The 12212-nt window shown below is 60.6% G+C and overlaps 1 protein-coding gene across 2 annotated transcripts in view; it reads left to right on the top strand.

Moving 5' to 3' along the window:
- Positions 1-937: 937 nt before the first annotated feature.
- The window catches only part of FBLIM1 (filamin binding LIM protein 1), a 36732-nt gene continuing 25457 nt past the window's right edge, over positions 938-12212 (top strand). Inside the window, exon 1 of one of the 2 annotated variants that reach the window (XM_044996551.1) lies at positions 938-956. The gene's annotated coding sequence lies outside the window, so the exon portion shown is untranslated. Of the gene's footprint in view, positions 957-1044; positions 1179-12212 lie in introns of those variants that run through there. The other variant, XM_044996550.1, reaches the window with a different exon arrangement.

Raw genomic sequence — 12212 nt, 5'->3', positions numbered from 1 at the left:
GATCAGGCACCCTGGGCTCGCAACACTCAGCAGAACAGTGAAGAGTTGTGTGGGATCCATGGTTCTGTCGCAGATGGTGGACAGCAAGAAGGGACACACGGGTTTGTATGGGTGATTTTGAACAGAGGTGCGAAACATTATGGAATGCAGATGAAATTATGGGATGGAGAACACTGCATTATGGGAAATTGAGCCCATGTTCCCAGTCACCCCTGGGTGACTTGTTTCGGCCCCATGAGGCATAGTAAAACCTTCTCAAAACACCCTGTGCTACAGTGGTGATGAGTTACCCAGTGGGATAGCCACCCCCAGTGCACCGCTCTCTGCAGCAATACCAACGCTCCTAGCGAGGACGTGCACTGCAGACACAAGGAGTGCAGTGTGGACGTGCACAAGTGATGTAATAACTGCAGGGACTGTATGTCACTTAGCTGGACATAATTTCAAACTCTAGAACTGTCAAATCAATTAGGAATTGACATAGAAGACAAACTGACATCAGCCTGCTGAAAACGGAAATACCTGTCCAGGAGCCTCTGGCACTAACTTAATTGAAGTGGTTTAAAATCACACCTTTGTGCAACTTTCTCATGTAAACATCTCCTTAGATCTTGGGTGGGGGGAGGGAGGGGATTAGTGCCCCTCTCCCTTCCCCCCAGCTCTGCCCCAATGAATCACCCTTGGTGCTGCAGGGAGCCTTTTCTTTGCCAGCCCCTGTCCAGCCCAGCCCCCTAAACCCCCAAGATTTAAAATGAAACGGATCCAAAGAGCGAAACAAAGGAACCAGGTGGCGAGCGCGTCTGGGGAGCGGCGGGAGGGAAGGGGCCCGCTGGGGGGGGGGTGGCGCCGCGGTGCAGGGGGCGTGGGGCGCGGGGGGACGCGCCGCGGGTGGGCAGGTGGAGGACGGGCCGGCTGGTTTCCTGCGCAATTCCCCACGCAGCCGTTCACCTTTTATGGTAAAGCGGCGGGCGAGGAAGGGGGGCGGGGGGCAGGCTGCGGGGGGGGAAGGGGCGATGATGTCAGTGGGGCGGCTCTGCCTTGGCTCCCCGACCCCCCGCGGGAGGCGCGGCCGGGCAGGAGCGCCAGGGGCCGCGGGCAGCCGTGCGCCGCGCAGCGCCAGGGACCGGCACCGGCGCACGCAGCCGGGAGGGAGCCCGGGCAGCCGCCCGCCGGCCCAGGTGAGGGGGGACAATGGGAGCCGGGCTGGGGCGGGGCTTGGCCCCCCTCGGCCGCCTCCCGGCCTTGGCAGGGGCCGCAGGGCACCCGGCCGGGGACCCACCCGAGCGGGGACCCACCCGGCGCGCCAGGGCGCAGCGCGGGCAGATGGAGAGGCCGCGGGTGGGGCTGATCGGAGCGGGGCAGCCCGGGGCGGGGGAGCGAACGCTCCCGTCTAGATTCTAGGAAAGCGGCCGGGAGTTGGGGGGGGCGGTTACTCGCCAGGGGGCTGGGCAGCTCCCCCCCCCGGCTGTGTTTATTGTAGGACCCCTTTGTCTAACCCTTTGTTTTTCAGATCTGCGCATTGCCCCAGCCAGGGGATATTGCTGGAGTGCCTGGGGGGGGGGTGGCAGGCTCCTGTCTCAGCGCCCCGGGATTGGGCGGGGGCTGTGTGGCACAGGGTGGGGGGGGCGGTCTCTAGGTGGCTGTCCTCACCCAGCGGGAGGCGCTGGAGGTGATATTATGGGGTCACTGCCAGCAGGGGTGGCTCTAGCCATTTCGCCGCCCCAAGCAGGGCGGCACGCCGCGGGAGACGCTCTGCCGGTCGCTGGTCCCGCAGCTCCGGTGGACCTTCCGTAGGCACACCTGCGGGAGGTCCACCAGAGCCGCCTGCCGCCCTCCCGGCGACCGGCAGAGCGCCCCCCGCGGCATGCCGCCCCAAGCACGAGCTTGGCGTACTGGGGTCTGGAGCCGCCCTTGGTCACTGCTTGGGTGCAGCTCAAAGATCATCTAGTCCATTCCCCCCCAGCACACACACTGGTGAGGCAGAGGTAGGAGCCATCTGTAATCCCCATCCAGTGCCTGGGGAGTGCGGGGCTAGGGGACAGCTGCTTTACATGGGCTGTTCGGTTAGCTAGAGGCTGTGGCTGGGGGGCTCAGCTGTCCCATTCCAGCCCGCACTGGAGGGGCTGCTGAAGACGCTGGACATGCTGCTGCGACTGTCGTGAAGCGTGCGCCAGAGGCAGGTGTTAGCTCCCCGGGCTCTTGGGGCCTGTGCACCTGAGCATGGCTGTCCGTGCTAGGAGCTGATCACTGGGCAGGCTGAACGCGCCCACTGTGCTGTAATAACTGCTCCCGGGGCACAGCGGGCACTGGCCAGTGGCAGGATACAGGCTTCCTTCCCAGGCTAGGAGGACCCCAGCAGAGCCAGCGCAGCCTCCTAAGATACCCCTTGGCTGTTGGTCGGGAGTCCCTGTTGGGTTGGAGACCTATAACCCGTCCAATCACTGCATTAGACCCCATCCAAACAGCAGCTGTAGGGAGCTAATAGGCTGGGCTCCCTCCCTCCTTTAAGGGGGCTGGTAACCTTCTGACCCGCCTGCCTGCTTGGTATCTGATTCCCCCAGGAAGGAGGGGACGTTGCTGTGTGGAGCATGAGGAAGCCGTGAGGAATGTAACCAGCACATGGTTCATATTCGTCCCTCGGTGCCCTGCATGCGCTGTCCCGCCAGCCTAGCCGTTCAGTAGCCAAGGGGCAACTTGGCTTGTTAGGGAGAAATCTGATGGCTGCCAAGGCGAGGGTTTAAGCAGTTGGGTGGAGGCTGGGCATGAGATAGTCTTCAATAACCTTAGTTTGCTTTCAGGGACTCTCCCGGAGGTAAGAGCCTCACCCTTCTTTCCCCACCTTATTCAGGTGCTTAGTCACAGGAGCCTTTAACACACAGTCACTGTGTAACTAATCTCTAGATAAGATACATATCTGGTACCATTGCCTTGCTATCTGAGCACCTCCCCCTCTCTAGGGGATTTAGCCTCACACACCCCTGCAAGGCCAGGCAGGGCTGTTATCCCTGTTGTACAGAGAGGAAACTGAGGCACAGCTCCACCAAGGGATTTAGATGCTTACCTCCCACTGGCTTGCCCAAGGTCCCACAGGCAGTCTGTAGCAGAGCAAGGAATTGAACACGGGTCTCTCAAGTCCCAGGTTAGTACCCAAGCTGCTGGGTCATCCTTCCCAAGTTATTGGGGGTTTGTGTGATAAATTGTGGGAGGGCCCCCCCCACTCCCCCACCTCTCCTGTGCGTGTGGTATGTCCCCTGTGAATGCTGGTATTCCAGCAGCAGGGCACGTTGCATGGGGGTTGGAGGGGAGGGATTCAGGATAAGGACTCTGTGGGAGGGGAGGTCTGTTTCCAGCCACACACACACGCTTAGGCGCCCTGATGCAATGTAATGGGTGCCAGTATGAGAACATGGGCAGACGGACTGTGGGTGGAGGGGGGGCAGTGGCTGTTTTTTAATGCTGGGGATCACGAGCACACGGGCCCTGCCATGGCCTAGGATGTCGAGTTGTATTGACTGACTCCTCTCTGAGGCTGAGCACAAGTATTTATCCCCGGTACCGGTGGGGACGAGTACAGGCTCTTTCTGCTCTAGCTGCAGGGGCTATTCCAGTATTATTGGAGCAGCCGACCGCAGCCAGGCAAAATCATCAGTGGCAGGAGACTCCACTTTTCTTGTGCCTTGTTTATTCCTGAAAGGCAAAGCAGAAAAGTCTGGGGAGGCCCGAGTGTTTTGTTCCATTCCTCTCTCGGTTTCCTTTGAGAATAAATGCCAGATGCAGTTTTTGCCCCTGGGGGCTGGGCTGGGCACCGTATAAACATGGTTCCAGATGAAGTGGTTTCCAGCCTAGCTTGGCCAGTCACTAAGGGAGGAGCTGTACAATCCAGCGCTCCATCCCGTGCCCTCAGCGCCAGAACTGATTGGTGTGCAGAACTGTTGTTATGACATGAAGGTGCTGCAAATGGTGGTTGGGGCAGGCAGGCACCGGAATGTCGGGTACTCTGGGAATGTGTGAGTGGCCACCTAGTGCTAGGCCCTACGGGATAGGTGCCTCAAGACTCCCAGAATGCACTGGTTCAGCCATGGTTGCAAAGGTGTGGATGCACCAAAAGGGTTATGTCAAGCAGGAACCTGCTAGACCATCGGAAGGACCAGCGGCACCACCAGCTGCTTCCTGCGTCTGATGCCCCTGCTATGGTTTCTGGCCTTAGCATAGGCTCACCCTGTGACGGAGCATAGTGGCTTGTAAGGGTTAACCAGCTAGGTTTGCTCGGTGGGTGGAGGGCAGTTAGGAATTCTGTAACCAGCTGCACTCGGCCTTGGGAGTGCCAGTGGCCAGGTTTAGTTGCAGCTCCTGGGTCGATCCCTGAATAACATGAAAAAAATCCCTTTTTATAGTTGCTGCAATTTCCAGCCCTTGGATGCTGCTGCCAGCCGCTGGAATCATCCCTCCACAGCCGGCTCCATGCACCTCTGCTCCTGCCGACGAGCAGTGTGACCTCATGAGCCCGGTTGCAACGCCGCTCACTCAGATTTGGCCCAATTTGCATGTGTGGTGTTGTGACCTAGTGCCAGGTTTCACAACGCCAGGGCACCCTTTCCAGGCTGTTCTTGTCGGTGGGGAACAGGTGCCCGGAGCTGGCTGTGGATCGGCTGGTCCCTGCTAGTGGCATCAGCATCCAAGGGCGGGAGGTTGGCCTGGTAGTGAGCTGGATAGGGGCCGGGGGAGCCTGTGCCACCACCGCTGGGACAGGAGTGCCCGGTCCATGCACTCCTGCCCCCTCCAGGCTGCAATGACAACTCCCTCCTGGGGAACCCTGGGGGCAGGGAGCAGGGCTGGATGTGGGGCAGAAAGAGGAGAGCAGGGCAGGGCATAGGGATTTCTAGTCTGTCATTTGAGGTATTTTTTTAACATAAATGTACTAAAAAGAAATAAAAGCACATATTTCATGGGTAACATGAAATAACCTGAAATTCTCCCCCCAAAACTGAAAATTTACAAAAGATAGAAGGAATTTCCGGGGAGTCACTGCTTGTCTCTCCCAAGCAGCCGGCCTGAGACCCCCGACAGTGGAGCCCGAGGTTGGTCAGGTCTGGTAAGAGCCTAAATGAAACCCAGCGGCCAGGAAGAGGACAGATGTGGGCCTGTACCTCTTTTATTGAGCTGGAAGCCTGGGTGCGGTTACAGGAACGTGGTTGTTGTCAGACTGGATCAGAACCAAGGTCCATCTAGCCCAGTGTGCTGCTTCCAACAGTGGCCAGCAGCCGAGGTGGGACAATCCGCCCCTCACTTGGTCTCATCCTGGTCTCCAATAGCTAGATTGGTTTGGAGCTCTGTCCACACAGCCAGATGGCACTATGGAGCGGGAGCGGTGCAGGCCCTGCACCCCATGCTAGTTTCCCATCTCGCGGGGCTGGCTCTCTGAGGGGAAGGTGATTCCTGGGGACTGGCCCAGCCAGAAAGGACCCTAGGACCCTGCTCCAGCCTGAGCCAAGATGTCTACACAGCAATGGAACAGCCCTGCGAGCCCGAGTTGGCCAGCACGGGCCAGCCACGGGTGTCTAGTTGCTGTGTAGACAGACCCTCTGTGTCTCAGTCCTCCTCTTAGTAAATGGGGGGAATCCCTCCTGCGGAGGGTGATGGGCGTATTAAGCAGCGCACCATGCATGTCGGATGCACTCGGTGAGACCCCCGGCGGAAGGCAGAGCAGGGGCTTGCACCTGGGTTTGCTGTATCCCAGATGAGGGCCTTAAACATGGGGCTGTTGGCTATTCTGGGGTGTCTCGCTCTTGTTTTGTGCCCCAAAACTTGGAAGATCTCATTTTCGTTCCCAAGCAAAACAAAAACAAGTTTAGAAACCTCAGCAGGTTTTGTAAGCTGGGTGGTTGCTGTTTATTTTCCAGCAAACCCTAGCATCAGTTCTTCTTCGAGTGATTGCTCCTATGCATTCCAGTCAGGTGTGCGCGCCGCGCGTGCACGGCATCTCGGAACTTTTTACCCTAGCAACCCCGGCGGGCCGGCTGGCGCCCCCTGGAGTGGCGCCGCTATGGCGCCCATTATATACCTCAGCCGGCCCGTCCGCTCCTCAGTTCCTTCTTACCGCCCGTGACGGCCAGTTGGAACGGTGGAGTGCTCTCTGTCCTCCACAACCCTAGCTCTCGCTACTTCTTGTTGTACATAGTTTGTTTAGTGTTAGTATAGTTAGTTCAGTAGTTAGTTAGTTAGTATTTTAGGTAAGGATAAGGGGTATTTCCTCCCTTCCCTTCCCCGGTGCGGGCTCATGCCCAAGGCACCGGGCTTTAAGCCCTGCGCAGCGTGCCAGAGGCCTATGCCGGTTGGTGACCCTCACGGATCCTGCCTCTGTTGCCTGGGCGAAGGGCACCGCACGGACAAGTGTGCTATTTGCTCAGCATTCAAGCCGCGGACCCGTAAGGAGCGAGACATTCGCTTAAAACAGCTCCTCATGGAGGCGTCCCTCCAACCCCCGGCACCGTCCGCGCCGGCACCGAGGGCTTCATCGGTGCAGAGTGCACCTGCGGCACCGAGCCGTTCCGGCACCGTGGCCCCGGTACCTAAGCCGGCGGCTAGGAAGACCCGGCACCGCTCGCTTTCGCCTTCCGCCAAACAACAGCTGGCGAAGGCAGTGGCAAAGGCCCGCACGGAGGACGCCGCGCGAGTAGCAGCGGCCGTGCGTAAAACGTGCCCTGGGCCCTCGACTCCGGCACCGCAAGCGCCGTCGAGTCCGGCACTGCCACGCTCCCCGGCACCGACCGTGGTTGAGCCAAGGCTGCCATCGACGCCGGAGACATTCTCCTCCACGCGTGAGCTAATCCGGCTCATAGAGGCAGCGAGCCTCCGGCCCCCGGCACCGCCGGTGCGGGCTGTCGTCTCAGCGGGGAAACCAGCCAGAATGACACGGCCCCCCTCTCTGGGCGAACGGCACGGAACGCGCTCCCGGTCCCGGTCCCGACGCAGGTCGCCGTCCCGTCGTTCGGGATCTCGACGCCGCTCCTCATCACGGCACCGAGCACCATCCCGACGCCGGTCCGAATCCCGGTACCGCTCTCAGTCTCGGTACCGGTCGCACTCCCGGCACCGATCCAGGTCCCGGTCACCGTACCGTCGGTACCGCCGGAGGTCTCCATCCCGGCACCGTTCACGGCACCGCGACTCTCGGAGTCATTCCCGGCACCGCAGATCCCGGTCCCGGTCGAGCTCCCGGCACCGGTCGAGCTCCCGGCACCGCGGTAGCCGACGGTCACGATCGCCGTCCCGCCGGCGATACACTTATCGACCCGCGTCGGCGGAGGGACTCCCGTCTTCAGCGGCTCAATCCCTCGGCGCCTCGGCACCGCCTTGGCCATCCCGCCCAGCATCGGTGGCCTCCGGTGCGGATGACACCACCCACCGCTTGCCGACCCCGCAAGGACTCCATCATGAACAGTGGGGCTACTGGGTCCCCTGGGCGCATCACGAGGCGCAGGGCATCCCATTTCCTCTGCGGGATGTGACCACCGGGACCAGGGTCCCCGAGGCGACAGTTAGCCGCCCGCCTCCCTCTCCTCCGCACGAGCCCTCCGCTCCTACGGACCGCCAATCAGCCACACCGCACGACTCAGCGGAGGCTCAACCAACAGCCCCGGCGCCTGAGCCAATTATGCAGGGCATATCTTCATCGTCCTCGCCGGACGAGGCGGTGGCAGGTGCTGCAGCCAGCGAACCCCAGCCCATTGACCTTCGGGCCTTCCAGGACCTGCTTCGCCGAGTGGCGACGGCCATGGGTCTCCCCGTCGCAGAGGTCCAAGAGGACGAGGACCCGATCACCAACGTGGTGGGCGCGGACGCTCCTGTCCGAGTGGCGTTGCCCTTTGTGCGGACAATTCAGAAAAACGCCACTACGCTCTGGCAGACCCCCGCTTCCATTCAACCCACAGCACGCGGGGTCGAGCGTAAGTACTCAGCCCCCCCAACGGGCTATGAGTACCTCTACTCCCACCCAACCCCGGACTCCCTGGTCGTTCAATCCGTCAACGACCGCGAGAGGCACGGCCAACCTGCCCCTGCACCCAAGTCCAAGGACGCCCGACGCATGGACCTGCTCGGCCGTAAGGTCTACTCCGCAGGGGGCTTACAAATGCGGATTGCAAACATCATGGTCCTTCTCGCCAGGTACGTCTTTGATATTCTGACGTCCCTGGCGAAGTTCACGGAGCTCCTGCCATCAACATCCCGCCAGGAGTTCTCGGCCTTGCTGGACGAGGGAAAGAAGTCCTCCAGGTCCTCTATCACGGCCGCCCTCGACGCCGCGGACTCCGGGGCTCGGACCTTGGCATCCGGCGTGACGATGAGGCGCATCTCCTGTCCTCCACCCTGCCGCCGGAGATGCAGTATACCCTCCAGGACCTCCCCTTCGACACCCAGGGTCTGTTTTCCGAAAAGACAGATTCTTGGATCCAGACCATGAAGGACGGTCGCATCGCCATCCGTACGCTCGGGATGCACACGCCGGCGACGCAGCGCAGGCCCTTCCGGCCGCAACCCTCCCGCTACCAACAGCGCTATCGGCCATATGTTAACTGGCGACCGGCCCAGAACCGCCGTCGTCCGTCAGGCAATCGGCGGAACCAGGGGCAGGCCTCGTCCAAGGCCCCCCAGGGGGCCAAGCCTGCTTTTTGATGGGACGCTCGAGGACGGCCCATCTCTCTCCCTACCGGATCCTACCCCCTTATTTTACAACCGCCTTTCCCATTTCTTTTCGGCGTGGTCCCAATTAACAATGGACAACTGGGTGCTGCAAACAGTCCAGTCGGGATACCGCCTTCAATTTGTTTCGCCCCTGCCTTCCCACCCACCCTCCCTGTCCCTCTTCAGGGACCCCTCTCACGAGCAAGTCCTCTTACAAGAGGTCTGGACTCTGTTGAGCGTGGGTGCCATAGATGCAGTGCCTCAAGACAGGCGGGGCAGGGGATTCTACTCCCGTTATTTCCTTATCCCCAAAGCGAAAGGCGGGCTACGTCCTATCCTGGACCTTCGCGAGCTGAACAAATACCTGCTCAAGCCCAAGTTTCGCATGGTCACCTTGGGGACCATCATTCCCTCTCTGGATCCGGGAGATTGGTTTGCCGCCCTCGACATGAAGGACGCTTACTTCCATGTCGCCATCTATCCCCCTCATCGACGTTACCTCCGATTTGTGGTCGGCAACACCCACTACCAGTTTGCTGTGTTGCCGTTCGGTCTCTCCACCGCACCGAGGGTCTTTACCAAATGCATGGCGGTGGTCGCCGCAGCCCTCCGCCGTCGTCAGATCCACGTATACCCGTATCTAGACGACTGGCTGGTTCGCGGACAGTCTCGACAACTCGTGATGGGCCAGATGGCGGAGATCCGGTCGCTCTTCCGGCGGCTCGGCCTCCTCATCAACGCCGAGAAGTCCACTTTGATTCCTTCTCAGCGAGTGGAGTTCATCGGAGCGGTCCTCGACTCCACCATAGCCAGGGCCTGTCTCCCTCGCGCCCGCCACCGGACGATGGTCGCCTTCATCATGGACCTAGTCACCTTCCCGACCACGATGGTGCGCTCCTGCCTCCGCCTCCTGGGCCACATGGCGGCATGCACGTATGTGACCGCGTACGCGCGGCTCCACCTCCGCCCGTTCCAGTCCTGGCTCGCGTCGGTGTACCGGCCTCATCGAGACCCCATCGACATGGTGGTGACGGTCTCCAGCGCGACCCTCGAGTCCCTCCGATGGTGGCTCGACCCAGAGATCGTGTGTGCCGGGGTCCCGTTCCACCCTCCGCGCCCATCCGCCACGCTCACCACGGACGCCTCGGCGCTCGGTTGGGGGGCTCACCTGGGCGATCTCCACACCCAAGGCCTCTGGTCGACCCAGGAGCTCGCCCTGCATATCAATGTCCGCGAGCTGCGAGCTATCCGTCTAGCCTGCCAAACTTTCTGCCCCCACCTGCAAGGCCGATGTGTGACAGTGTTCACGGACAATACAACAGCAATGTTCTACGTGAACAAGCAGGGCGGAGCACGCTCCTCCCCCCTCTGCAGGGAGGCGATGCTCCTGTGGGACTTCTGCGTGACCCACTCCATTCACCTGCAAGCGTCTTTTCTTCTGGGAGTGCAGAACACGCTGGCCGACCGTCTCAGCAGGTCGTTCCTCTCCCACGAGTGGTCCCTCCGTCCAGATGTCGTCCACACAATCTTCCGGAGGTGGGGGTTTCCCCAGATAGACCTATTCGCCTCCAGGGAGAACAGGAAGTGCCACCGGTTTTGTTCATTCCAAGGTCGCTCGCCAGGCTCCCTGTCTGACGCCTTCCTCTACCCCTGGACGGATCGCCTCCTCTATGCCTTCCCTCCGTTCCCACTCGTGCACCGAGTGCTCCTGAAGCTTCGGAGGGACAGAGCCACTGTCATATTCATAGCGCCGGCCTGGCCGAGGCAGCACTGGTACACCCTGCTGCTCGAGCTCTCCGTTCGGGATCCCATCCCCCTCCCGTCATGGCCGGACCTCATCACCCAGGACTTCGGCAGACTCCGCCATCCGAACCTGCAGTCCCTCCATCTTACAGCTTGGTACCTGAGTGGTTGACCCATGCGGAGAGGGACTGTTCCGTGGCAGTTCAGCAAGTCCTGCTGGAGAGTCGAAAGCCTTCCACTCGCTCCACTTACCTCGCGAAATGGAAGAGGTTCGCGCCGTCTGATGGCTCCACACGTGTGAACCAGGGAATCCATGGAGAGGTGGCCAGGACGGATGCAGTGTCCGCCTTTCGTCCCTCCGTGGAAGGTCGGTCCATCTTCTCCAACCAGATGGTTTCCCGCTTCCTTAAAGGCCTGGACCGCTTGTACCCGCCGGTGCGGCGTCCTGCCCCGACCTGGGATTTGAACCTCGTCCTGGCCAAGCTGATGGGTCCCCCCTTCAAGCCCTTGGCCACATGCTCCCTGCTCTACCTCTCCTGGAAGACAGCTTTCCTCGTCGCCATTACATCCGCGAGACGAGTCTCTGAGCTTCGCGCACTAACGGTGGGTCCACCTTACACCATCTTCCATGCAGACAAGGTACAGCTTCGGCCGCATCAGGCCTTCCTCCCCAAGGTGGTATCGGCCTTCCACCTCAACCAGGAGATCTTCCTCCCGGTCTTCTTCCCGAAGCCGCATACCTCGCCTCGGGAACAACAGCTTCACACCCTGGACGTCCGCAGGGCGCTTGCCTTTTACATCGAGCGGACGAAGCCTTTCCGGCGTTCGACCCAGCTGTTTGTGGCCGTCGCCGACCGCATGAAGGGTGAGCCGGTCTCCTCCCAGAGAATTTCCTCCTGGGTCACTGCGTGTATTCGGACCTGCTACGAGCTTGCTCCCGTGCCGCCATGCCGCCTCACCGCTCACTCGACAAGGGCGCACGCCTCGTCGGCCGCCTTCCTGGCCAATGTTCCACTCCATGTCCCCATCCAGGACATCTGTCGAGCGGCCACCTGATCTTCGGTCCACACCTTCGCCTCCCACTACGCGTTGGTGCAACAGTCTCGAGACGACGCAGCCTTCGGCTCCGCGGTATTATACTCCGCCACGTCTCACTCCGACTCCACCGCCTAGGTAAGGCTTGGGAATCACCTAACTGGAATGCATAGGAGCAATCACTCGAAGAAGAAAAGACGGTTACTCACCTGTAGTAACTGTTGTTCTTCGAGATGTGTTGCTCCTATCCATTCCAGACCCGCCCTCCTTCCCCACTGTCGGAGTAGCCGGCAAGAAGGAACTGAGGAGCGGACGGGCCGGCTGAGGTATATAATGGGCGCCATAGCGGCGCCACTCCAGGGGGCGCCAGCCGGCCCGCCGGGGTTGCTAGGGTAAAAAGTTCCGAGATGCCGTGCACGCGCGGCGCGCACACCTGACTGGAATGGATTGGAGCAACACATCTCGAAGAACAACAGTTACTACAGGTGAGTAACCGTCTTTTCTCGTCGCTTTCAGCGGTGCTGTGGGCAGCCAGGATGGGGCCCACACAAAGGGGAAGGCCCCAGCTTTAAACAGATCCAATGACTCTTGGTGCTTCACTGCTGGGGTGCCTGACTTGAGGCTCCCGAGGGCTGGTGAGCACCCAGCACTCCAGGTGAGAGCCTCTGAAAAACCCGCCCCTATTGGACACCAGGAATCAGTGGCTACCCTAGAAAATGTGGTTGACCCAAAGCTGCAGCGACATAGCTGGG

This window comes from Mauremys mutica, chromosome 21, assembly GCF_020497125.1.
Source record: "Mauremys mutica isolate MM-2020 ecotype Southern chromosome 21, ASM2049712v1, whole genome shotgun sequence".
Classification (NCBI taxonomy): domain Eukaryota; kingdom Metazoa; phylum Chordata; order Testudines; family Geoemydidae; genus Mauremys; species Mauremys mutica.
The sequence above is the reverse complement of the archived record's forward strand: the minus strand, read 5'-3'. Positions and strand labels throughout refer to the sequence as shown.